Source organism: Anopheles coluzzii, chromosome 3, assembly GCF_943734685.1.
Source record: "Anopheles coluzzii chromosome 3, AcolN3, whole genome shotgun sequence".
Classification (NCBI taxonomy): Eukaryota; Metazoa; Arthropoda; class Insecta; order Diptera; family Culicidae; genus Anopheles; species Anopheles coluzzii.
Genome location: NC_064671.1, coordinates 73971700 through 73997217, shown reverse-complemented (window position 1 = coordinate 73997217; position 25518 = coordinate 73971700). Strand labels below are relative to the sequence as shown.

The 25518-nt window shown below is 46.1% G+C and overlaps 1 protein-coding gene across 3 annotated transcripts in view; it reads right to left on the bottom strand.

The window, feature by feature from the left end:
• The window catches only part of LOC120960132 (uncharacterized), a 148746-nt gene that overhangs the window by 56502 nt on the left and 66726 nt on the right, over positions 1 to 25518 (bottom strand). The window lies entirely within an intron of this gene.

Here is a 25518-nt window from a genome sequence, read left to right as displayed (position 1 = left end):
AGTCCTGCGGAGTTTAATGCTTGGTTTTGTATGGGGTGTTGACACAATTTCAGCCTTCAAATTTCACTCTCTCCGCAAAAGAGCTGCTTGAAATCGTAAAACACTCCAATAAATGCATCCTTTTGAATCACGCAAATGTTACTCCGATGCTCAACTAGCACACAATAGCTTGGAAGCAAATACCATCCATTTCAAATGTACTACCCGGGAAAAATGTTATGATAATTCTAGGTCCCAGGAAGTGGTCCCCCGTTTGGTTGGCATTATCCCCAGTTATCTAACGCTTCAAAATTCAACACAAATCCCCACAGTGCTCTGCCGATTCGCTCGAAAGCTTTTGTCGAAAGCGAGCTGATTCACGTGCCTGAAATTCCAGCCCAGACAAAGCTCTCACTCTCTCCAGCACATCATGATGATTGTCATCGTTACACATGCGTGAAATGTGCGTGTGTGTGTGAGTTAGATTTTTTCCCCCTTTGATACACACACCTTCCGGGAAATTATGTTTCGGGACCGTTCCCGGCTCCAGGCCCCTAATACCTGGGTCCACTGTCAATTGTCAACGCTGGGGTTCTGTGTGTGTGTGGGACTAATACAACACTAAACGTGCGTGGAGGGCACACTATCCCGTGCCCGGATCAATTGAAGCAAATTATGTTCAAGTGGAACCGATGAGAGGACCTTGGGTTTGGTTAAAATTATCCTTTCAAGCGCACCGAAGCGGGCCGGAGTAGAGCCCCAGCACCAGCCTCTTGAGGTGTTCTGGACAATGTGTGTGTGTGTGTAGGATAATCTCCTTTCCATACGAGCACGGGAAGTTGGGCAAACTGTTTTCCTTTCCCGGGTTGGCAGTTAGGTGAGCCTCCGGGGGGAGGACACGAGATGGCAAGAGTAGTGCGCCAGGCCGTGCCGGAAGGCACGAATGATGTCAGATGCCAAATTCAGCCATCGATCGGGGTGGTGAACTACTCGCCGTGAATAGAGCACTCACTTAAAGCTGGGCATATGTGTGCCAGCCCGAAACATGAAAGTTTTCCTTCTCCGAGTTGGCACGCGACCATGTGTGTGTGTGTTGCGAGAGTCTATGTGAAGTGTAGTTTCTTCTTAGATCTTAAACACAAAGACCAAGTTTTGGCAAAATACTGCCGCTGGTCGGTGGCAACGCGATCGAACAGAGGGAGGAAGTATTAACAACTATTATGACAAACATTTTCCGCGTCTCCGCGCGCTCGTGAAACAATGGGCCGGCCCCGCGCTTTCGGTGCCGCCGAGTGGAAAAGCCCTACGGGAAAGGCGGGAAATAGTTTGCTGCGCTACTGCTTGGCTCGCTGGCTGGCTGCCGAATTTGTGTGCCCTCACACACGCGCGCCACGTGCTCTTTGTAGCTCTTTACACATCATCCACTACTTTTCCCCGTTTTTTCCATCCACTGTGACGCAAACCATGGACCGTGGGCGGTTTTTCGGGGGGGTCGGTGGGACGGATCGAAAGCTATTCCAAGCCTCCACAATATTCTCCATCGTATCATAAACGCTTCGCACGCTTGGAAAGGGCGATCCATTTCGCCTTGGTATTGGAGCGGGAAAATAAAGAAACGATTCCACACACGTCAGAGCTCTCCATGTGGACCACGACGGCCGCGTTCGTGCCAGTATCATCTCCATGCCAACGTCAAACTCGGATAGCTACTATTTTTTGGCACACAGAGCAGCACCGAAGCATGAACACTTTTTCCGGAATCATCCGAAATCGATTGGTTCTCGGAGCTCTGGGGAAGCTAATGGGAGTATGCTGGTAGCCTACGATGGGCAATGATAGGACGTGGCACGCCGTTTTTGTTGCTGAGCAGCGCTGTACATACTAAAATTTAATAATCAGCTGAATGGATGTGGGTTTTCGGAAGCAACATTATCCTATTTGCAACCAACGGCCCACAATGCTCGTGTTACACTGGACTAACAATAATTATTCTCTTCAATCACCGCACGAAACAACCGGGCGCAGCACCAGCAGCAGCATTTGATCCGCTTTGCAACGCGTGCGTGTGTGGGTCCCGGGGAACGTGCAAAACCCCTTTTTTGCTCCTTGTCATGTATTATGCAACCACTAAGGGGGCATCGGTATCGTTCGCCCACCCGCTGCTGTTCTTGCGTTCTGTCGGTTTATTTTTGCATATCAAAAATAAAAGCCTGTTGTGCCCGAATTTTGTTGCAAACGTCAAAAATAATGTGTATCATACAGCACACAAAAGGAGCCATCACACAGCACAACACAACAACAGTGCTCGCTCCTTGTTGAATGAACGTTGTTTCCCTTAGCACACTGGTCTGTGTGCCAATGTGTGTGTGTGTGTGTGTGGGAAAAGCGCACATTACTTCACAAATCATTCTGCTTTTTTGCCGCCACCGTCGTCGCTTGGTCGTAGCGACGAGGTAGCGCTTTAATGAATTGAATGAATTTAAATCTTTCATCAAAGCGAAACGCTCAAACGTACGGATGGGTGTTAGAGGGCAGGCTGGGGGCCTTTTCTCTGTGTTCCGGTATGAGGAAGAGGCGGGTGGAAAAACAGGGACGGTTACTTAAGGTTTTCATGCGCCATCTAATTGAAGTTGACACGCGATGCCATCATCATCACCGTCGTTCGCCCCGAGTACGTCCAAACCTGGCGGTGGTACGAAATGTGCGTCGCCGTATAGTGTTGTGTGTTTGTGCGTGTGTGTGTGTGTGTGTGGCTCCTTTTTATTTCACTTGTTCCTCCCCCACCCTATGCCACCCGCATCCACTCGCGTTGTTCCGAACGAATAACCCTTGAGGCAGTAGTGTTTGGGAGTGTTTTGTTTGTGGGTTTGGAAAGTTCTTTTGGGAAGAGTACAACAATTGGTGCATGAAATAAGGTTGAAATCATTAAAATTAGAATTTAGAGAGGGGGGGGGGGGGAGAAGGCTCGGAACAAACTACGGTAATACGAAACTGCTTCATAGACAAGCGCGTGGGGGACAAATTTCGGAACGGAATCGATGTGGGGGTTGTAAACTTAAATTACCGTTTTACACACATCAAATGGGATACACGATTACACGATTCTTGTTAATTAAACATAAATTGTGAGTTCCTAATTGAGAGCGATATACATAAACTACAGAATGGGAGGAACTTTTTTCCCACAAGCCTGGTCACTCTCTTGATTACTGTATTCTGTACCCAATCCAAGACCTCATCCACAGTATCATCAGCCCAGTAACTAACTTTTGTCAGCAACAGTAACAGTAACTTTTGCGTGTTTTTTTTTTCTATTTTTGTCGGAGGTCCTAGGAACTGTTTCAGTCTCGTTTCTATTTCTAATTATTGTCATAGCATCTGAGTAGAATCATTGAACCATGTACGCTCTTCTTGTAAAAGACACGAAATCTTCCACCTCGAATCAGTGGATTCCTTTAGTACTTCAATTCTGGTACTGAATCTGAATCTAAAGCCCTCGGGCTAGTTGCTGGTTTAGTTCCTCTTAACATCTGACGTTAGTAGCTTTTATTTAGACGACTCAATTGTAATCCTCGCAAGAGATCATAATTCTAGAAATAGCAAGTAACGAGAGGCAATTAGTGGCTTTTCTAGGAGTGACTTGTTACAGATACTATTTCCCAGCAGCTAGTCGAGGGATTTAAATGGAACTGAATGACTTGATGTAGCTAATTACAATAACTACTTACCAGTAACTTACAGTAGTTACCATAAATTGGAAGTACTCCGACGTTTTTTAATTTCTGGGAAACTAGCTCAAGATTTCTTGAAAAGTAAAAAGGTATTTCTATGAGTTATTCATACAAGACATTATGCACCTCCCTAGTTTCAAATGTGGACCTTATTCTTGCCAAGATAAGCGCCACAGTTCCCTGCAAGGGTTAAGATGTTCCTTTGATGAAAGCCTCATTTGCCATTTTCCGTGCCTCATTTGCCGTTTGGCGGGCCAAAAAAAGGGAAAATAATTTTCTCCTTCCATGGCTGCCATTTCACAGCCCGGTGCCACACAAAGAAACTCCCACCATCACCACCACTCGGTTCGAGTTTCGGAGCTGCACGTTGTATTGAAAGCTATCAATTGTACGACAAAACAATGGCAATCACGCATCACAACTTCTTGTACTCTCTCCCTTGTACTCTCCCCTTGGCCCTATATCATTAAAAATCGACAGCTCTAATTTTATGACTGTTTCTGCTTTGCTGGGCCGTACGCCCCCTGCACACACAAAAATAGCATGGGAATCGTCAGCACGAATGTCGATGACGCCGGCACACCGGCGAAATCTCATCTAACGCCACATCAAGCACGTCACACGTTCTGATCTTGCACGCGCGGCCTTTCTGTCGAGCGGGGTTGTGGGTGTTGCATTATTTTTGATCGTTATCATTTGCAAAATGACAAAAACAAAACCAAACCGACTACACACACTTCCATCGAACAGGTTACAGAGTCATTTTGCATACGCGCTCGACAGCTCGAAAAAAGCATTATGTCATGCCGTGAAAGATGTGTTTTAACATTTGCACCTTTCAACGGCAAGCCGAGGGGGGAGCCAAATGTACGCCAACCGGCCGCGATCGCGATAACATGTCCCCTGGCGACAGGTAAGGCAGTGGTGGGGCGAAACGACACGGAGTGTAGTTGGCAGCAATTTGTAAGCTTTTATGCCGGTTGCATGCAAACATCAAATGACTAAACAGTAACAGCAAAGCAAAAGCAAAATTAACAGAAAGCGCAAAAAAAGACGAAACAAATCACAACCGACGAAACCAAGCAGCGGGAAAAAAACATTGAAAACATAACGTGAATAATAGGCCAAGAGGGGGGTGTCAGGAAGGTTAAAAAACACACGAGACACAAATTAGAGACGCAACTGCCGTAAAGAGATGTATGTAAATGATAAGGTCACGACGACGGGCCCCGAAACCGATTTGAGACGACTCTTACTACACCAGAGCCTCTCCGAGACTGTGTTTGCCCGTTTAACCTACATTATGCTCGCTGCCCAAATTAGGCAAAACCATCGGTAGCCTATGTGTGTGTGTGTATGTCTACTAGCTAGGTTTGTGACCGTATCGAAACTCGCCGTAGCATAAGTCCGCTCAATGTAACAAAATTTGAAACCCTCGGCAAAAAGCGTTCGCATACTTCACCCCTTTAGGCGACAATAACGAAATAAAAAACGCGCCTTTAATGCGTCGGCGGTACCGACGAAACATGTGAAATACGAAACAACAAAAAGGAAAACAAATCAACCGGACGACAGGCGGGGGAGCGACACAGGCGATGTTAGAAAAATTGAATGATTGACGCCCCGTCAAAAGGGAAGGCCAACACAATGAGCCCGGGCTGTGCACTCGAAATGAAAAGCTTAAGCACACGCACCACGAAGGGAGCCAAAACGGCTCCAATTGGGGAGATTGAAGAAGTAAGAAAAACAAAATGAGAAGAAAACAAAACTAGTGGCAAAGATTAGACCCGAATCGTGTGCAAGAGGCTCTAGGTAAAACAAAGACATAGCAGCAAAACGAAAACATCATAGAGAAATGATTACGCTGCTGAAAGTGGCCGTGCGAGACTGCGAAATAAAATAGCAAGGAGCTAAAAGGCCACAAACAATATTTGACAGTTTAATGCTAAAAGACTGGACAAGAAAGGTCGCCCCTAGACGGGGAGCAGTCGACTTCAAACTATTGCGACAGTATTAGAGGAAAGCTAATTACTGGCCATTATGGTACTTGGGCTTGTCTAATTATGTTTATTTAATGTGTTGTTTGTATTCATTTGCGTGATTTTCAACACAAGTTGTTTGCAAATTGGTTTGTTTACATTATTAAACATGCAAGCGATTTGACACTTGTCGCGCACAACTCTGTGTTTATACAGTCAGGTTGGCAAATTCATCTTTATGGATGCGAATATCATATTGATTGCATTTATATTCCAAATTCTCAGAGCTTTGGCAAACGGTTTTCAGTATTTTATATCATTCTTTTTCATTGTTTTGACCTCACGTTTTCAATGTAAAACTTTATTACTGCAAATAAAAAGTATCGCCAGCAGACTTTATAATAATTTTAAACACAAAAACAAGTCTTTCTTTCTCCCTAACGTTCATTTGCAATTACACCAGCGTTGCATGTTTTACCTTCATTTATACTGTCCTTTTTGTTGCTTTCTCTCATCCTCTCTCTTTCTTTCTCCACTTCTTGCACTCCTGGGCCATAAAATTTAAGCATTTGCCGGCCTGTGTCCTGCTGGCCGATGTGCTTCCACAAATCGCTTTTCCCTGTCTTTTATAACACCTTAAATGACGTTTCCCGCCGCGCGAACGGGTTTATGCCAGTTCCGCATACGTTTTTTTTACGATCGGCCACGTCTCACGCCCGGGCGCCCGGGCCAAGAGGGCGTGCGCGCAGCAGGGTGGACGGTTAAGAATTACAGCCATTTCTACCTTTTTGGACCGGGCCGGGGTTGCCTGAGAGGCCAGGAAAGAGGAGACACACAGAACCGCACGATACGATCAGCGCGCACATATGCACCCGGCGAACGGGGTTTTTGCATTTGCATCCCAAATCCGAACCGTCGAAGCGATATACGTGCAAGTGCATGGAATGTGGTACCCCCCTAGCCCCCTCCTGGCTTTTACCACTTCCCCAGCATTTTTGTCCCATCGTTTCGAGTGGAAAGGAGGATTATTGCGACCGATCGACCACGAGAGGGAAAGACATCTCGTTTCACTCCGCATACACAAACACACACACACACACACATCGAACGATCGAACCTCTTTTCGGAATGTTTGGCCAGCGGGAACTGTCCAGCGGTTGTGTGTGTGTGTGTGGAAACGATAACCGGACCATAAGATGACAACACCAGCGGGCGGGCGTTTCGCGATTTGCGGCAGTTAAACGGTACATAAACTCCCGTGTTTCGGTCCCACCCTCTCCCCCCCCGGTCCGGTTGCACGAAAATCTACAGAGAAAATAACAAAACCTTTATAAAAAAAAAGCACACGCGGACCGATCGCAACTTAAGATGCACCCACCCGGCGCGCGGTCCGCCGCGCCAAATGCCGAACACAACACAGCTCTCCTCAGGGGAAGTGGCCAAGTTATGCCGCACTAAACGTCGAATAAAAACCTACAAATAACGTTTCAAGCAAAACTAAAACAACACCAAACACAGGTCGCGCCGAATCGGACGGTTGCAGAGACGGGGAAAAAAAGAAGAAGAAGAAAAAAAGGATAAACCAAAAGGGGTGGAAAGGGAAGAAAATCGTGCATATCGCATCGATGAGTCGCACAGCTTCACATTTCTGCGTTCCTTGTCCGTTCTCGAAATCGAAATGCTCCGCCAACGAAACACAATAGCAAAGCGAACGAATGAACGAAAAAAAAGGCGACTAAAACTAAAACCAAGCGACCAAGCGAGCGGAAAAAGATCGAAAAGCGATCGATTGAGAAAGCGCAAAGCGATCCGAACGAACCGTGCGCAAGGAGAAGGAGAGAAATAACTAAATAACCGAACTAAATTAAAACCTTCAGATGACAACGATGAATAAATAAATGGTATGGCCAAGGGGGGAGGGGGGGGGGGGGGGTCCCAGAACGACGACCACTGCTGAGGGGGACGCCAACAACTGCGCGAGCGAACGGAGACGACCGTGCGTCCACAGGGTGAATCCGCGGGCGAATCTCGCGCACCGTTTGCGTGTCCATCGTTGTCATTTGTTTGATCACCTTTCCATTCCACCGCCACTAGCCTCTCCCCTTCACACGCATCAAGAACATCCCACTTCGTTTGCCTTCGTTAGCGTGAGTCGCGGCGACCATCATCGTTGGCGGTACCGAACGGACCGACGTTTGCGATCATTCCATTTCGACCATCAACAAAACGATCGTTGGAAGGAGTTGAGAGGGCCGCAGAAACGGCGAGAAAGAAAGCAATCTGCTCTAAAGCGGCATCGAAATTGCCGCCGAGTGAACCGTGGTGGTGGTGTGTCATAATTCCAGATCAAGAAAAAATCGAACAAACAAACACAAAACGGCACGCGGAACGGGCGGAACCTGAGTGAGGTGCTTCCGCGACCGAGCGTTCCGATAGCTGATCGCACAAATTACAGATTATGAAATAATTACAATAATAGCATTTGCTGGCTAGCGTTCGTTTTGCTTCCTTTCGTCCCCGGGGGAGCTCCATGTTTCGAAACAGCTGAAGCCAAAAACCCTTTTTACTGGCGATGGGTCTATCGATTCCATAATGAGCGCGGATGAAGCGACGAGAGCGAAAAAATGGTGTAGCCGAGAACCAAAAAAAAAAAAACAAAAGAACAAACTTGATGAAGAAGAAGCAAAGTGCGGGGTTGTGGGATCGTATCAAAAATCGGAAATTTGGCCTTCTCCTGCTCACCCATTGCCCCGATATCTGTGGCGTCTAAATCGTTCTGGTTGGTTTGACAGTGTGAACCAAACAATAATGACTATACTTTGGCCAGCCAGAGCTAGAGTTATTGCCAGTTAGAAGAGCTCACAGTGAAATGTCATTTTAATAACATTCAGAGCAGAAAAATAATACAACCATGAAGAAGTTTTGATGACATATATTGGAGTTTAAACACGCACGACTGACAGCGGCCGGACGGTGCCGAGGTAAGATCTACAGTGTACCACAGCGCAGGTAGTGCGATCGATTCTTGGGTTGAATGCGATGCACTATCGGGGAAATAATTTATGAAATCGAATTTGTCATGCCTTTATGCAAGTTTTGATGCATCAATTGATGTTTAAAGATCGAAAATTAAAAAAAAATCTGTTTTGTACGACTTGTACCTCCCATTTGGCCAACAACTTTTCCAAAAGGTTAAATATATGGCAAACCGAAACACAGCTGGGGAGCACAAAACCCCCAAGTGTGTTGTGTGTGTGGTGGCTCTGCACGTACACACGCTATCGTTAAAATTTATAAATGCCATAACTATAACTCAATTTTGGCAACTATTGCTTCACCAATCAGCATTTTATGATACGACAAAACGAACACTATTGCCACTGGGTGGACGAAAGTGTGTGGCATTAGAGAGAGGACTACCAACAAAAAAACACCCATTCTCATTCCCATAAGCGGAGCATACACGCGCAAAAGGTAAACACATCAAACAAACCCATTTTGCATCACAAAGGAACAAGGACAGCCGGGGACTGTGAAGCGCTATGCCCAGCGCTAACAACGAAACGAAAACATTGGCTATGGCCTCCGTCGGCCGCTTGCTGTGAAATATTAATAAATCGCCTAACAATCCTGACCTGAGAGGAGGGGTGGCTGTTGCTGTGCTGCGGGGGTTAAGGTGCCAATTTCTTTGTACTGAGCAGCTTCGACGCGTCAAGTACATTTGACGAGGGAGTTGTAATTAATAATTATCCCTTTTGTGCGAGGTGAGCGAATAGAAACCCAAGGCACACATACACAATCACACACACAACACCCCACACCGTATAAGGAAGGAAACAAGAGGCCTCTTTTCCACAAATAAAGGAACAACTCGATGTGGATAGCACCGCAGCAGCGCACCATACGATGCACAATTAAACCATCGCAAAAGGTTTCTGCGCGCGCGAGGGCCAATTGATGCGCATCCAGCAGCGCGAGGAGTAGTGGCGCGAACGCGAAGGTGCGATAGGTCATCCCTCTTGTGGCTGCAGTATCGAAAATGCCATCTCAAGCAACCGTGGTAGGCACGGCATCGCGCAACGGGTTGGTGGTGTTTCGTTTACATAAGTGTCTAATTTACTGCCGCGAATGGGCACTGGGCAGGTTTGCTTAGGTCGGATTCCGCTATAGCGCAAGCGCTTCTTTTTTCAGATTCAAATTTGCCGCCCCGACTCGGCGAGGTGAAAGGAAGCACTCTCGCGGCACACGCACAACAAAACTGGCTCCGAGATGAGCCAGTTGACCTTTTTTTTTTGCCGTAGCGAAGCAACGAAACTGCGTGCGTTCGATATTGCGCTTCGATGTTTCTTGCCTTTTTTATGGTAAAATTTTTCTTCACACCACCAACACTTCAGAGTGGAGGATATTGGTGCTAACGATGTAATGAGAATAAAAACAGCAGCACCACCACCACCACCATTGCTATTTGGGCATTACGAGCGAGTGCAGGAAGTAATTAAATCATCATCACTTTCGCAAGGACACACGGGGATTCGATTGCAGTATCGAAATTGGATAATTCCTAAAGGCTGCAGCTTATTGCATCATCATTATGCATTTAAGGTCCCTCTCTGCATTGCCTCTCTTCTCAGTACACCATCATCATACCGTGTCCGGCGTAATGAGGAACTGCATGGATGGTGCGCCGGATTGAAACGGCGTAGAGAGAAAGAGCGTACGTTCGCAGTATGTATGGTTCATAATTAGCAGAAAATTGTTACATTTTTAATTCACACCAAAAAGGGTGATGTGTGTGGATGTTTTTCTCTGCACGTCTGGCTGTACGGTTTGGTTCGGTAGGTTCGAAATTAGCTTTAATGTAATTAAGATTACTTACATCACATCACGTAATTAATGCAGCGAGAGCTAATGCAGTATATATGCGGGGAAGGTTCATGCAGGCCAACCGAACGAGATGTTAAATTGAAAGATGTTCATGTTTCGGTGTTATACTGGGGTAATGATATGCTTTATTGGCTAGTTCCGACATAGGACATTTGCTCTGTTTCAATGACACTAGAGGCAAGTGATGTTTTTAGTACTTTTTGATGAGTATGGAATTAAAACAGTTGTCGAGGGACACAAAAATAGGGTTTGAAAAGGATATGAGCTTACAGATGGTGCGTGAATCCCAGAATAAGGTCATCTACTCTAAAATCTTACAACCAGATGTAAAGGAACACGAACTTCAACAGATATATTCTTCTCTTTGAGAATTTAACTAGATCCTTGGTAATAATCCTAAGATCTAAACGGGATGATGACTAGTAGATCTGTTGTCTGGTTCCAATTATGTTATGATATATATGTTATGATATATATATGTTATGATATATATGTTATGTTATGAACTTTTCTTTCAATGTCTGTTCCAGCGTAACCTAGTGATAAGATTCCAGTACCTTGCCAGCATCTCCAGTATCTTTGTTTTGGGATTTATGCACTCCCAAATCCAGACATTGTCACAGTTGATCTCAATTCTGGTATAGTCACGAATTGTGTCACGAACTTCTGTATCACTGTGTGTATCTGTTCCTACAATATACAGCTCATGGGTAAAATGTCAAACTTTAATTTAAATCCTTGTGCTCGTCCTCATTCTGGTACTGCTCTAGTTTCAATCTTGCATACTCAGCATGTCTTCAGTCATGTGTCTGCCCAAATTCTGAATGTCGGGATTTTAGGTAAGGACAAGTACTGAGTCAAGGTTTCAAACCACTTTCTTGTTCATTATTCTACCCAGGTTTCGTTTTATTTTGCATGTATTAATGTCGGATTGATTCGGTTTTGTAAACAGTATAAGAAAATCATTTTGGCATTTAAGGAAAGACACTAAGTTTACCAAACAGGAAGGATTGTAGCACACACAAAAAAAAACCACACCACAATCGTGGGCGACAATTGAGGTCAGAAAATTGAAATATTTGATACCATTCCCAAATTTGAAGCAAGATATCATAAATATTTCCCCTGCAGTGCGCACCCATAATCAGGCCCCAAAAACAACACGTGTGTGTCACATAAAGTTTGAGCTTCATCAAAGCATTAACAATAAAAACATACATCCCTAGTGCAAACAAACAAACAAACACCCACTTGCAACGGGGATCACAAAGTGGAGATATCGTGGTCCGCGCACCGTGAGACGGCTCACAAAGGGAAAAGGCAAAGCAAACATAGACGCAGGCACATAGCGAAAAAAAAAAACAAAACTATGACAATATTTTCATCTTAGCTTCAAACAAACGAGCATTAGAAAGAAAATGCGCGAAAGCGCACGGGAGAAACAGAGAGACAAAAAGCGCACTTGAGCTATGTTGCCTTGCCTTTGCGCCCGCGTATCTTTGTATCGTTCGTGCGCTTGGGTGCGCTTTCTTTCGATCAAGACCGGGGAGAGAGTCGAGGGTGGCTTTTGTTTCACCAACCCGACCCGGTTCGCTACCGGTGTAGGGTCTTATCCCGCAGGGGCTTATCCCTATAAAGTCGCACACAGAGGAGACGGAAAGACTTTAAGATAAAATGCTAGGTTCCGGGGCTTTTCTGCCGTTTTTTTTTTTTGCGTAAAAGTGGCAGTAGTAGTGCGCGATCGAGGATTTTGAAAACTGGCATCCCCGCTGGCGGGTAGGTTGGATTGAAATAAGTATAAAACACCCTCACCGATCCACCCGCTCCATCCAAAACCATCAAGCGAAAGCACCATATAAACAAACAAACAAACATGCCAAACCGTACGGGCATGTAGCATCTAACCTAGATTTTCGATTCCGAGTTTTCCCGGTGTCTCCGTGCCCGTTCCCTACGCGGTCCACGGCCGCGACCGTTTCCCAGTGTGCTCCATTTTCCCGGCAATCGGGGCTCGATCGAAGTCAGCGAAGCGTACGGGCAGCAAGGCAGCCTCTGTCGCTCCCTCCTGCACATGATGTTCATGAGCAGCAGGCAGCAGAGCACCAGAGGAAAAACTCGACAGCGCACTGGTGCAGAAGGAAGCCGGTGATATTTCATATTCTAGAGCTCAGCTCCACTGCAGGGAGGGACGGGAAGGAGGAAATAAGTGGCGAATGAATTAGGAGCGACAGGGCAAGACTCAATCGGTTCATTCGCAATTCGCAGGGGTTAGTGAAAGTACGGCCTCAGCAGCACGGCAAGGTGAGCTTCGGAATTGCTAAACAAAGCAAAACAAACTCGAATAATCGAGGGAAGAAAATCAAAGGCATTCATCCCCTTCTTGAACCGCTCCTCCCTCTAAGCTTCATTTACTCCACCATTCCGGAGGTTTGAAATTTGGAACGGAGAATGCTGAAGGAAAATGCTTCCACCGCGTAGGTAAACGATTCCTTGTGCACACGGGTGCTCTGTTCGTTAGATTCACAAAGGGACAAAGCACCCAAGGAGGGGGAAAGGATGATGATGATCTTGGGTAGTGGTTTTTTTTGCGCACTGGTAAAGAGAGAAGAACGCAACAGCAACTATACAAAAAACGCACAGCAACCCCCCTCCAGAGGCCGTTGATTTTCCAATGAATGCAATTTGATTTGAAGTTATTATAGATTATTTATGCAACACAATTATAACCTCTGCGCTAATTATGAATGTGAAATCAAGCGGGCAAACCCGGGAGAGGAGGGTTTCTGTTTCACCATTCCATCCGTTCACCGAGAGCATGCCCGGGCAGCGAAGAACCGAAGGCAAAAACACTCACTCGAAAGTTCAAGAGGGTTGCCTCTCTCGGGCTTGGCGCGGGCGAAGGCTGGCGAGCCATGAAAGCAATTAGTTGATTGTTTATTTATGTGGCCATTTTTCCAGCTCATATGGAACTCGTTTCTAGGAGTGAGCGTAGATGGGAGAGCAAGATGACGATTGTGTTTTTTTGTGTATGTGTTACGCTATTGTGCTGTAGAGGAGTGTTGGAGGTTTTTTTTTCACCTAAATCCTTCGTTTTTTTTCGCTTGTTTCCGGAATTTCCATTCCGAACGCCCCAAAGGTTGCAGTGCGCTTTCACAATTTTCCACAGCCTAATCCTAGGGAAGGGCTCCCGATCCGGACTAGAACGGGAAAGGCGAAGGAAAAGAGGGAAGAAAAAAAACACCAATAACAAATCGCGTGCCCTATTAGTTAAATGAACCACCTGTGCAAATGGACCTGGGCGCGCGCAAGTACAACCGAACGCGAGGCGGCCAGCCCCGACACCGACGAAAGCAATTTTAATTTGAACAATTGCCTAAGACGTCGCACGGGATTTCTTCGTGCAGAAGGCGGCAAAGGGAGTGCATTACGGAGGCACGGAGCAGCAGCAGCAGCATAAAAAAAAACCCTTCAGAGCCACAGCTGCACAACAAACACCGTCGAAGGCCTGCACATTTCTCTTTCCCGGGCACGCTCACACACGTGTGTAAATGGCACCGAGCAAAGCGGAGGGAAAATAATCCTTCAAATACCCGGTAATTACTTAACACGTTGCAGAAGCGGACTCCGAGCGAAAAGGGGATGCCACGGCGAGTTGGCGAGAAAGTACAATATCAATTTCCTCTCCTTGTTGTAAAACCCTGGGCACACACCATAAAGTTGTCCCAGTTGTGTCGAGCATGGCACTACGGTGTGCGACAGTGTGTGTGTGTGTGTGCATTAACATCGTTAAACGGCAATAAAAGTGTGGAAGAACGGCTTCGAGGACGAACGAGCTGATGGGTGAGTGTTTTACACCGAGGCAAATCTACTGCTGAGCTTTCGAGCCCGTGCGAGGTGACGACAGCGAGGGATCTTTTGCTCGCAACAGTACCTCAGACCTCCTCGGTGACTGACGAGAAATTTTCTATCGGTAAACTCCTCCTCCCACTCTTCGTCTGTTCCTTTTTTGTATCGGATTTTCAGTTAATCTGGTTCTCCCGGTTGTTGTTATCTATTTCTGGTTCTGGTGCTTCCAAAACGACCTTCGACAAGGATAGATTGCACCGGGGTTTCGTCGTTCCAGCACTCAGACACCCGGGGCAAAGAGCACCGGAGTATCCTGTGTATTCTTCTGCCCAAGCAAACGCTTCCCTGCCGTTGCATATGGGCATTCGTCCCGGGATGTGGAGTTATCTTCATCGACACGGTAATAATATTGCCATAAAATTAACAGAACTGAACTGTTAACGCAAACGGGGAACCTTTTTTGTGTTGTTGTTGTTGGTTGGTTGGTTTCGTTGCCATCTCTTGACAAGGATTCTGTGTAGGAGGTCGAAATCTGGGCGTACGGTAATATACCCGGACGGCTTTTTTTGTCTTCGGTTCAAGCACCGTGCGTTGTACAGAACGAGTTTTCGGTAAGGATTTGTGTGGAGTAAGAATGAAGCAATGAAAAGAAAAAAAAACACATGCGGTAATATGTATTTCTCTGTGGGTGTATGTGTGTGTAAGCGTAAAACGTTTGAGGGATTTAGATTTTTCATAACAAGAGGGATGGAAACTTCTTTACGAGCTCGTTGCCACAGTGTGTTACGCACACTGTACTTAAAGCCGAACACGTTTGACGTGATTATGTTTTAAACACACATTTAAAGGCCGAGATTTGAACACATTTTGAAGATGATCGGAAGGATATTGATCTTTGTACAGGAACAAAAAGCAATCATTTGTAGTGAAAGCATATTAGTTGCTTTTAACGTTTCTTTCGAAATAGAAACAAAATATATCTTTTAGAAGAAGGAACCGCAGACGAAGCAGAATATACTGCACGCTTATTAGCAGCACCAACGCTGTGACACCCCGTGGTGCATTGGATAAGTGTAGCGCCTACTACTTCAACCGTACGTTGATCGAGCCCCATTTTGATGATGCTCTACATTCTGTTTCTCACAGCCAAAACTGTAACTTTTAGTATCTTTGCTTATGACACCTAGATAGCGAAATCAAACAGGAAAATAAGAAGAAGAAAAAAATGAAGAAAAATACTTCTTATTGAAATAAATATTTATCTATTTCTGTCTCATATTTCACCAAACAAATCATTAATCACTCGACACTCCAACAGGCCAGAGGGGCGCACACGATTTGCGAAACCGATAGTTTGTTGTGAATGCCTTCCTAATCAACTTTCAATCACGCCTCTCGACGACGATGCAGGGAGAGGAAAAATATATCCATTAGCACTTATTTTACGGACCTAAACGGCATGAAATTGGCATCCCAAATTGGTACCTCAAACAAGAATTCAGCACCATTGCTGCTGTTGCTGCTGCACGACTCAACCCCCATGACCATTGGCAAGCGGAGCAAAATTATGATCATACCAGGGGGGACCTGGCTGCTGTTGCATGTCTTTAAATGCCATCGAAAACTCAACATCAGTCAATAACACACTGTGCTGCCCTCTCTCTGCCGCTCTGTGTGTTGGCTTCACGGGGACACACAGGGTTGGCTTTGTTTATTATATTGGTACCGTACCGTCACCGTACCCCCGATGCATGACGACAGCATGTCCTTGCCGATCGCGACCCTGCCCCGCGTTCTACCTAAGTCGCTTTTAATTCGAAATATGTATATTGTTGTACAAATACCAACGAGGCGAAGCGAGGGAGCAGCAGCATTAGAGCCCCTAATGCTCAACCACCGCAGTGCCGCAAGACGGGTCGGGGCAACAAGACGCAATGTTTGGTAATGTTTGGAGCGGACAAAAACTGTGATGATAAAAATTGAGAAACGCCGACTGCGAAGGAGAGAGGAAAGATCGACCCGAGGAATCGCAACAAGAAATAACCGACCAGAACTCCGGGTGAACCGACAAACGAGAACAGCTACGAGAAGCATAATTGGGTGGCACGAATGGGGAGGAGTAGGGTGCGACACCGTCGTCGTCGTCGTCGTTGTTCGGTGTGGTTTATGCGTCGTCGCTGTGCAGTGCAGTCGAGCCCGCGTTGTTGCATTCTTGTTGCATTTCGGGTCCGTTTTTCGATTCTGTTGCACTGCTACCTGCTTGTTCTAACCACACACACATACACACACATTCATTGGTGCACTATGTCGTGCTGAGGTGCATTTGTGCCACAGCGCGGTGTTCGCTTCTTTATGCTTTGTGCCAATCTCCTCCGAAACGGCTGAAGCTATTTCCCTTCACTTCTCGCTACATTTGAATTCTTTAGACGCTCAGATGTTTGCAAGGCCGCACTCTATACTTGTCAATAGTTCACAATTATGCTCTTTGCTCCTGCTCGCACTCTTCCACCATTCACCCAGGGTCTGCAAGGGTACCTCCGGAGGGGTGCTGTGCAAATATCTTCCGTTCCGGAGGTTGTTTTTTCCCCTACTTGCGGACCCTGTTCCCGATCCCATTCATGTTGTTCCTATCTTTTTGCAATTCTTTTCCGACCTTTTCCACCCACCTCTCATACCTCCTTTCCTTGCTTCTCTTCTACGTTACCTCTCTGCCCGCAAAAAGGTCTCGCAATCTCCGTTTCGGTATCGGTTGTTTGGCCGCATGTTGTTGTTGCTGTGTTTTTCGTGTTTCTTCTCTTTCGGTTTTGCCAATCCAATGCACAAAAAAGAAGCCCAGCCATAGTTTTCCACCTTCTCCTCATGATGCTTCCTCGCAATTCCCCTTCGTCCCACCGTCAGCGCCGTTTGCTCCCGACACGGAAGCCTCCGCGCGCGCACAAAACGAAGGGAAAAGCCCATTATTTTTGCTTAATGATGATTTCTATCTGATTTTCATAATATCGATTGTGAAAGCGTGACCAAATCGTTGGCGTTTTGTGTTTGTGTTGCCTGGCGCATTGATGTGTTCTTGTACCACCCCCTACCCTCTTCATGCCGTGCGTCGTGCTGATGCTCCCGGTGCCGGTGCTACACAACTACAGCCGACCGATCGATCTTTATGAGGGCAGCATAATGAAAAGCGTGCAAGACTCACAGACGGAAGAGCCGTTTGGGGCAACCTCGCGCACCGGCGAACCCGACGAAAACTTTATTATGCTGTGTACCGATCATGGGGTGGAAAAAGAGGGGGGCAGAATCGGATCGGATATACTGGGAGAATACTGGCCTCCCCGCGTGTCTATGCCCCCCCCCCCCTTTAAATTGGTTCGCCTTTGTTGTTGCTCAAACCCCAAACAGCGCGGGCAGGAAGGAGCACGTGCGGCTGTTTGATGTTTGAGGATTTTTCCACCCAGCCTCCATCGTGGGCTACAAACAAACACACACACACACATACCTTTCCCTTGCACCCGCCGCACGTCAAATACGCGCCTTTTCACTCGATTGCATTGCGCGGCTCTATCGCTCCCCCTTCCAGAAATGGGGTGCTTTTGGCCGTTTGATACAATTTTCGTTGCTGCTGTTGTTGTTGTCTGTGCCTTGCTTCCGTCCGTCTCGCGTGCGTTGGTTCTTTCTTTAGTGAGCGCTGGTAAGTTGGTTTTTTTGTTCATTATTGCCCGGCACAGTTCTGTTGTTGTCGTCGTCGTTTGCTTGCTTCCTCACAAAGAGAAACAAAACACTCCTTCCAATGAGGAGGGGATCCCCGTGTGCTGTGAACTGTTTGTTTTGCGGGGGACGCGTGTGTTTTAAATTTTTACTCGCTACGAATCGTTCAAAACCATGTTCGCGTGTGTGTGTGAAAGCTGTCGATAAAGTGTCAAAATTTTGCAGCCCAAACAATTCAGGGGTAGCAGACCGGTGCGCCCAGAAAATCTCACCCACCCCCCCTCGAAGTGGCATTTTACGATGTTTGACGATAAAGAGCATAGTTTACACACAAGCGCATTTGTTTTTGAAGCGAATCATCGCCGGGACGGGTATAATGGGGCTGACTCTAGTGATGGGGAAAAGTTGGCAAAAATCCGGAGTCGACTCCGTTCCGACTCCCAATATTTCGGAACTGACTCTGGACATTAGGTGTTCGGACCAGCATTTTCTGGAGTCGTCCGGGCGACTCCTGGCGACTGACCCCAATTTGATTCTGATTCCGGCAAACTCTCGTCGACTCCAGAGGACTCATATGACTTCAAATGACTCCGCCTCTGGATGACTCCGACTCCTGTTGACTTCAACTCCTAAAGAACTACGACTCCGGATGACTTCGACTTCATCTCCGGATGACTCCGACTTCGACTGCGGACGACTCCGGACGACTGCAAAAAACTCCAACTTCAACTCCGAATCCGGATGACTCAGACTTGAACTCCAGACAACTCCGTAAGGCTCCGACTTGGAATGATTTTGACTCTGGACGACTCCAACTCTGATCGACACCAAACGACTCCAACTTCGACGTCGGACCCGGATGACTTCGTCTTGAACTCCGGACAATTCCGTAAGACTCCGAAACTTCCAATGACTTTGACTCTGAGCGACTCAGGCGACTTCGACCCACTCCGACTTTAGAAAACTCCGATCTCGGACATCTCGGGACGGCTCCGACTCTGAGTGGAACTAGTGGTTCCGGTTTTGCAAGTGTGTAAATCTCGCAACGGAGTCGTTGGTGCGCTCCAGAGAGCACATCACTAGTTGGCACATGCACATTATGGAACAAAGACAGTCCGCGACCGTAAAAATTGAGCAAGGATGAAAAAGTTCTTAAAATTTCGTTTTTGAAGCTCAAACATTTGGTCTTAAAGAAACTGCATTCGTGCAGGATTTTATAAGGCACCTTTCTTGGTAATTTTGGTTCAGTTTTAGCAAAATGATTAATAACAAATCATAGAGCATGACCAGAACGTGTGAATGCATATCACAGAGCACCTAAAATTTGAGTAAATCAATTTAAAGCAACATGGCGATACATGTTTTTATTATGATATCACACACTACCGAGTACGTGGTAAATTTTGCCTAAAGATACTTATTTTCTAAATATAATTTTCGTACTTCTTAAAGCAAACATTCCAATTATGTTATGCTTTAAAACATGACCAAAGCATTGCCTCCAAAAATTGTTTTTTTTTCCGGCGCTCGAAACACAAATCGTTTATTTATGACCCATCGGCCGCAGACGGTTCATCGCACCGAGGGGCAATCTCTTTGGCGAACGGAACGCACGCACACCGTGGCGCATCCACAAACGCCCCCCCCCCCCCCCCCCCGCGCTCTGTTTCCGATAATCATCGTAGACAATTTATTGAAATTAAGCTGTACCGCGATTGAATTGCGTGATCATCGCGGCGCGTTCGACACCACCCCTATCGGGGGCAAACGAAACAAAAAAAAGGAAGCTGAACGGATTTCAAACAACAGCATCGCCCTTCTCCAGTCGGTCCCGGTCCCTTCATAGAATGCGGCCAATTTTTGAAGAGGTCCCCCAGCTGTGTACGTTCTCTGCTGCCTTTTTTGCCATCGGTTTCGCCTCCACCCGGCACCCGCTTACCCCACTCTGATGCAATGTGATGGAAAAGTGCGCAATTTGTGTGCGCAAAGCGCTCGTCGATCCATCAACGACGCACCGATTGAAGGATGGAAATCGCACAAGACAGCAGGAGTGCAAGGGAAGGGTTTGTTTTTTCTTCTTTCGTTGTTGGCAGTGGATGAAAACCCCGTGTGCCCGAAGCCGAAACCCTTTTCTATCCTGCCGCCCCACGTACGTGTACCGTTAGGAAAATCCATTTCAGTCAAATAATCAGGCCAATCGGTATAATCATCGATTCGACGGTGTTTAATGCTATCGTGCGAGCAGCCCGGCCACAGTATCGGAAGGGGGGAGGGAGCAGCGAGCAGGCCCGTCAAAATAAAAACAACAGATAAAAAGCGCAGCGCGCGCGCCTTTTTTGACGGTAGGAGTTGTTGTAGCGGGTTTTGCATAGTTACAAGTGCGGTGAAGTGCGGCTTCTTTCAACAGCACTCGGTAAAGGGCAAACAAAAACACGCAATTTCTTCTCCGACCCGGCACTCGGAGACTCATCTCCGCTATATGGAGCTATGGAGTGTATTGTTTCAGCATGTCACGCACGCGCACGGAAAGTGGTACAAGCTTTCTAATTCTCGACCATCTTAGGGCACTTGCCCCGTCCGGTGTTCGGGGAAGGAAAGGGTAAGCTACTTCCTTTACACTGAAGGGAGGATACAACCACTCAGCGGTGTGGCGTGTAGCTACTGCTAGTGACGTGAATTTGGTCATGCAAAACTAGGCCTGTTTTAGGCCGTAGGTTTGACGCTTTTTTATTGGGTAAGGCAAAGCCAACAAGATTTAAGGTATATTAGAATGAGTGCATGTTGCTCATGTAAGATCCGGAACATGATAATATGTACAAGAAGCGTCTAAATCGTTGGGAAATGGGGGGCTCAAGTGACAGAGTTTGTAACCGACGATCAGAATGTAAGGTACATTATTTTGAAAGTTTCTGTGTCAATTGTTTTTGAGATATTCGATGAAGATATTGACTAGAGATTCTAAACACAAAGTTGCGCAAAAATTACTCTAAATACACCAATCGGGACAAGAGAATTCCGAAACATGTCCGAAACTAAAGTTCACTAATTAATGTTTTGCTAATGCCTTAATGTTTTGTTATGGACCCTTTCTTACTCCAAAACACACCAGTGTCAGATCAGTTATGATTAGGAACAAGGATATACATAGGAGAAAATGCCACAATAAATAAATGAATCACTACAGGAGCCGCCTTAGGTGTTCATGTATGAATTTGGCCAAATTCAATCAATTAACATTGTCTCTTAGTTACACAGTAGCTCAGTTTCATCTCAAACAGATGAATTCGTACCGAAATTTGATAATGGAAGAAACGTTTACTAAATACAGTAAGCGGATGTAGAATTAGAAGGATCTTTTTGGCCAAAACCATGTCCATGACTATGCGGAATAAATAAGATACACCAACAAAAATAGACAAACGTTTCCAGGTTCGCTACATCAGGTTTTTATTAGTATTTGCTACATTGAGAGCGTGTCAAACTGCACCCAAAGGAAAAGCGTTACAGATGTATCAAAGTCAAGCGTTTCTAATACTTGGAACGTATTCAATATGTGTTTCATGGAAATTTTAATAAAAATCTCAAACCATTAAGGCAAAGTTTCATATATCAATGGTTACAAGAGTTCGTGTTAAAAACAATTTCATTTCCCCGTTACAAACTCAATTGAATCAATGAAATGAAAATCACAATTCAAATGAAAATCAATTCAATTCGTGAAAAATATCTAACACACTTGCCATGGCATGACACTTAATCATCACAAAAAATGTCAGTATGGTATTAATCTGATAACAATGGAGACACCTGTTTTGTACACAGAAAACCCACTGGTCAAACAAACGACGAATAACTGTTTCCTTTTCAATGTATTTTTCGAGACATGACACATCAATAACTGTGCCACTCGAATCATGTGCTAATCTTCTTCATCTGCCATTGGAGCTATTAATTCAGCCTTTGTGTCTTTTTTTTATTCATTTCATCTCATTACGCCTTATTGATAATGTTTGAGATTCAATTTAAAGCAACCACGCAATATACCCGCCCGGACAGAAGCTGTACCGTCACAAAGTTCCATGCTTTGCATGCTTTCCGCTTACTGTGATTGATCTCTCGCCGACTTCCTCCCTTTTGGAGGGTATGGAAATATCCCAATCGGAAATCCTGCGCAATATGTGGTGCGTCAGACAACACACGAGAGCCAGTGGCTGGCGTACAATGGAAAAGCAAATGTATGCACCGGACCCCGGTCAATACGCAATGCCGGGAATGAAGTCATCCCGGGCTGCGGAACTCGCTCTGCGATGTCATTTCAATTAACAAACTTTTGCACAAAACCTTAGATTGATTGCTTTTATCAGATGGATGCAGCGCCCAGGGACCATTTCCCAACGCGGGCCGGCAAAAGAGCGCGGAGATGGTGCTGAAACACATACACGCAGGGAGGGCTTATCAATTTGTGTGCTTCCTGCGCGTCAAACAGCACACCAGGAGCATAATCAAGAGTGAGGTGGGAGCAAAAACCTGGTCAGCCGGAACGAATTTGCAAGTCGGGCAAGCAAAAGAGCACAGACACACACACACACACACATGACAGGGTTAGTGCGCAATGGTGATCGATCGTTTGCCCCTCCTGACCCATGGCAGTACGCTGCCTCTCCCGTTGAATCTCCAATGTTCCCAACCGTTCCGAGTAGCTCTGGGTGCGCTGGGTACGATTTGATTTGAATTGGAGAGTTGAAAGCAACAATTTTCAATAACCCTCGCCTGATTAGTCATTATTCAATTTGCGGGCGAGATCACCCGAGCTTATCATTAACTGGGGCGTTGCGTGTAGGTGCAAAAATTCAAGGAATATGGCCGTGGGATCTAACCATGGTATCAACAAAGTGTGTGGACACCTCAAAAAGGGATCTGTATGAAAAAAGGGTACACGCTGATGATGATTATGAAAATTTTAATATTCATTTAAATTCAATATGTAGAGCTTGATGAGCGCCTGATGAGCTCCCCAAGCACACCAGGAACATTAGATCACAAGATCGAAATGAACAGTAGGCTGTGCAGGTTTATTCACGAGCTGGATGGCGTCTATCAATTCTTTCATCTCAGTTTCATATAAGAGCAAATAAAAGAAATACCGTCTATTAGTTCCTGTTAAACTGATCCGTCCGCTCAATCAATATCCTCGTAGAAGCAACACTTTGTAACTCGCTTTCGCCAATTCTGATGTTACATGTGACTGTGTGTACATCAACCCCCAAGGGCATTCCATATCCAGAGAATTGGTGGGAGGTTCATAGGTAGAAAATATTGCATACCAATCCATAATGCTCCGCCATTTCGCCTCCCCATACACAGACCTACCAGATTTTCCTTCACATCATCTCTCCATCAGCAGCAACAATTCGTGCAATGCGAGAACTATATTGGGTATTATTGGAGGGGGCTGGTATTGGAATTCTCGAACCTCCGGAAGCGCTCACCTGCAAAATGTGGGAGGAGAAAAAAGTGAGAAAAGCGTTACACATGTTGGAGCGAACATATAGTGAGGATAGCGAGGACGTGTGAGCCACCAAAGTAGCAATAAATTAATTTAGATTTTCCACACTCCCGTTTGCACACACACACACAGCTAGTCCTGCTCCTCCCTGTCGATGCAATCGATAATGGAGTTCGGCTTTCGATAAGCTGACGGCGGATTGGGTGAAGAATGTCTGTGTATGTGCAATTTGTTTCCTTCTCACCTTCACCCCCTTCTCCCTCCCCAGGTCGAGCTGGATCGTAGCCCGAAAAAATAAATAACCCCCGGGAGCAAATCCGACCGGCTCTCGGATCTGTAATTATCGCGGCTAGTAGTAGCAGTAGTAGTACCTGGGAATGCAGCGGCTTTTCTTGCTTTCTCTCGCGCGCTCTCTTTCTCTCGGTCGCTCGAGCATTATTGCATAAGCCCGACGGAGAGGACCCACGTGCAGGCGCCGTAATTGGTGTGCCTGGGCTCCAAAAATGTGTGTTACGAAAACGGGAAAACGGAATGATGCAGGTAGCAGGCAGCAGTAGCATACGATATAGCTATCGGATGTAGGCCACACCACACAGAAGCGGAGCAGAAGCGAGCTGTCAGAAGTTGTTGATTCTGGCCTCGGGGTCGTTTGGAACCGGGGCTCCGAACACGGGGTAGTGATAATGGAGAAGAAGAACAAAACTATGCTACACAAGTGCCCTCGCCCCATTTCCTCCCAAAACGTCCCAGAAACACAACCCGAGGGCGGCAGCATAAAGGTGGTTTCCCGGTTGTTGGCACGGTAACAACTATTCATAATACGACCATTGCCATTGGATGTTTGTGTGTGTATGTGTGTGTGTGTAACTTTGTTTGTTCGCATATATATGTGTGTGTGTGTGTATATGTGGCCCGGTGGCGTGGTTTAACATTCCACTGATAACGAGAGCGCGCGTATTTTCTCTCGCACAAACGAAAACAAGAATTTAATAAACTAATTAAACTTCGGTATTGCACTATGTTGCACCGCCCCCGGATGGGATGGGTATGGGGGAGGTGGTGTTATATGGGCGCCAAGCTCACCTTTATGCTCGGGAGGAACAAAGGGAAGGCCCGGGGAGGCATGGAATTCGATGCGGTTTTCTCATATCCACGCTCGCGGCAGAGAGGCAGAGGCATCGCCACAAAACGGCCAATTATTTATGGCCAACAGTAAAGAGAAGCGATTTGTCGGTGTGACGATGTATGTGCGTGTGTGTTATAATCACAATCCAGCGATCTTCGGAAACAATTTAATTGCTTTTTCTGTAATTGCAACTAGGCAAATGTTGGGTCCAAATTGAACCATGTCAAAATTTGCACCTCTTTGTAATGTGGATAACTAGGATATTAAATTTGATATTTCATGGAATTGATTGTTTGTGTGCAACATTTGCTGACTGGTTATTGAACTGCGAGCAATTAGAGTGAGTTCCTGTGAAACGCTTCCAATGAAAGAAACACTTAATCACCATTGGGTACACTTTTTCTCCACGCAGAGACTCGCTCGCTTGATTTTCCAGAAAAAAATCTGCCACTAACTATTGCAGACCACACAGACACACACACAGTTTGCCACAACAAACCGCATTCGTATGTGTGTTAGAGCATGTGTGTGGTCTGCGGATCGGTATCGGGCGGCAGGGTGGCACAAAAATCATAACGAAAAACCGCACCACCCCAGGCGCGGCTGGTTTCGTGGGGGACAATATTGGCATTGATCTAGAAAATGCGCCCCAAAAGGCAAATAAAAACAGGAAGCGAGAGGAATAGTGCCGACCGTTTGAAGCCAAACCCCGGGGCAAAAACAGACAAATAAATATTTGGCCATCGGCCACACATCACTGTGTGA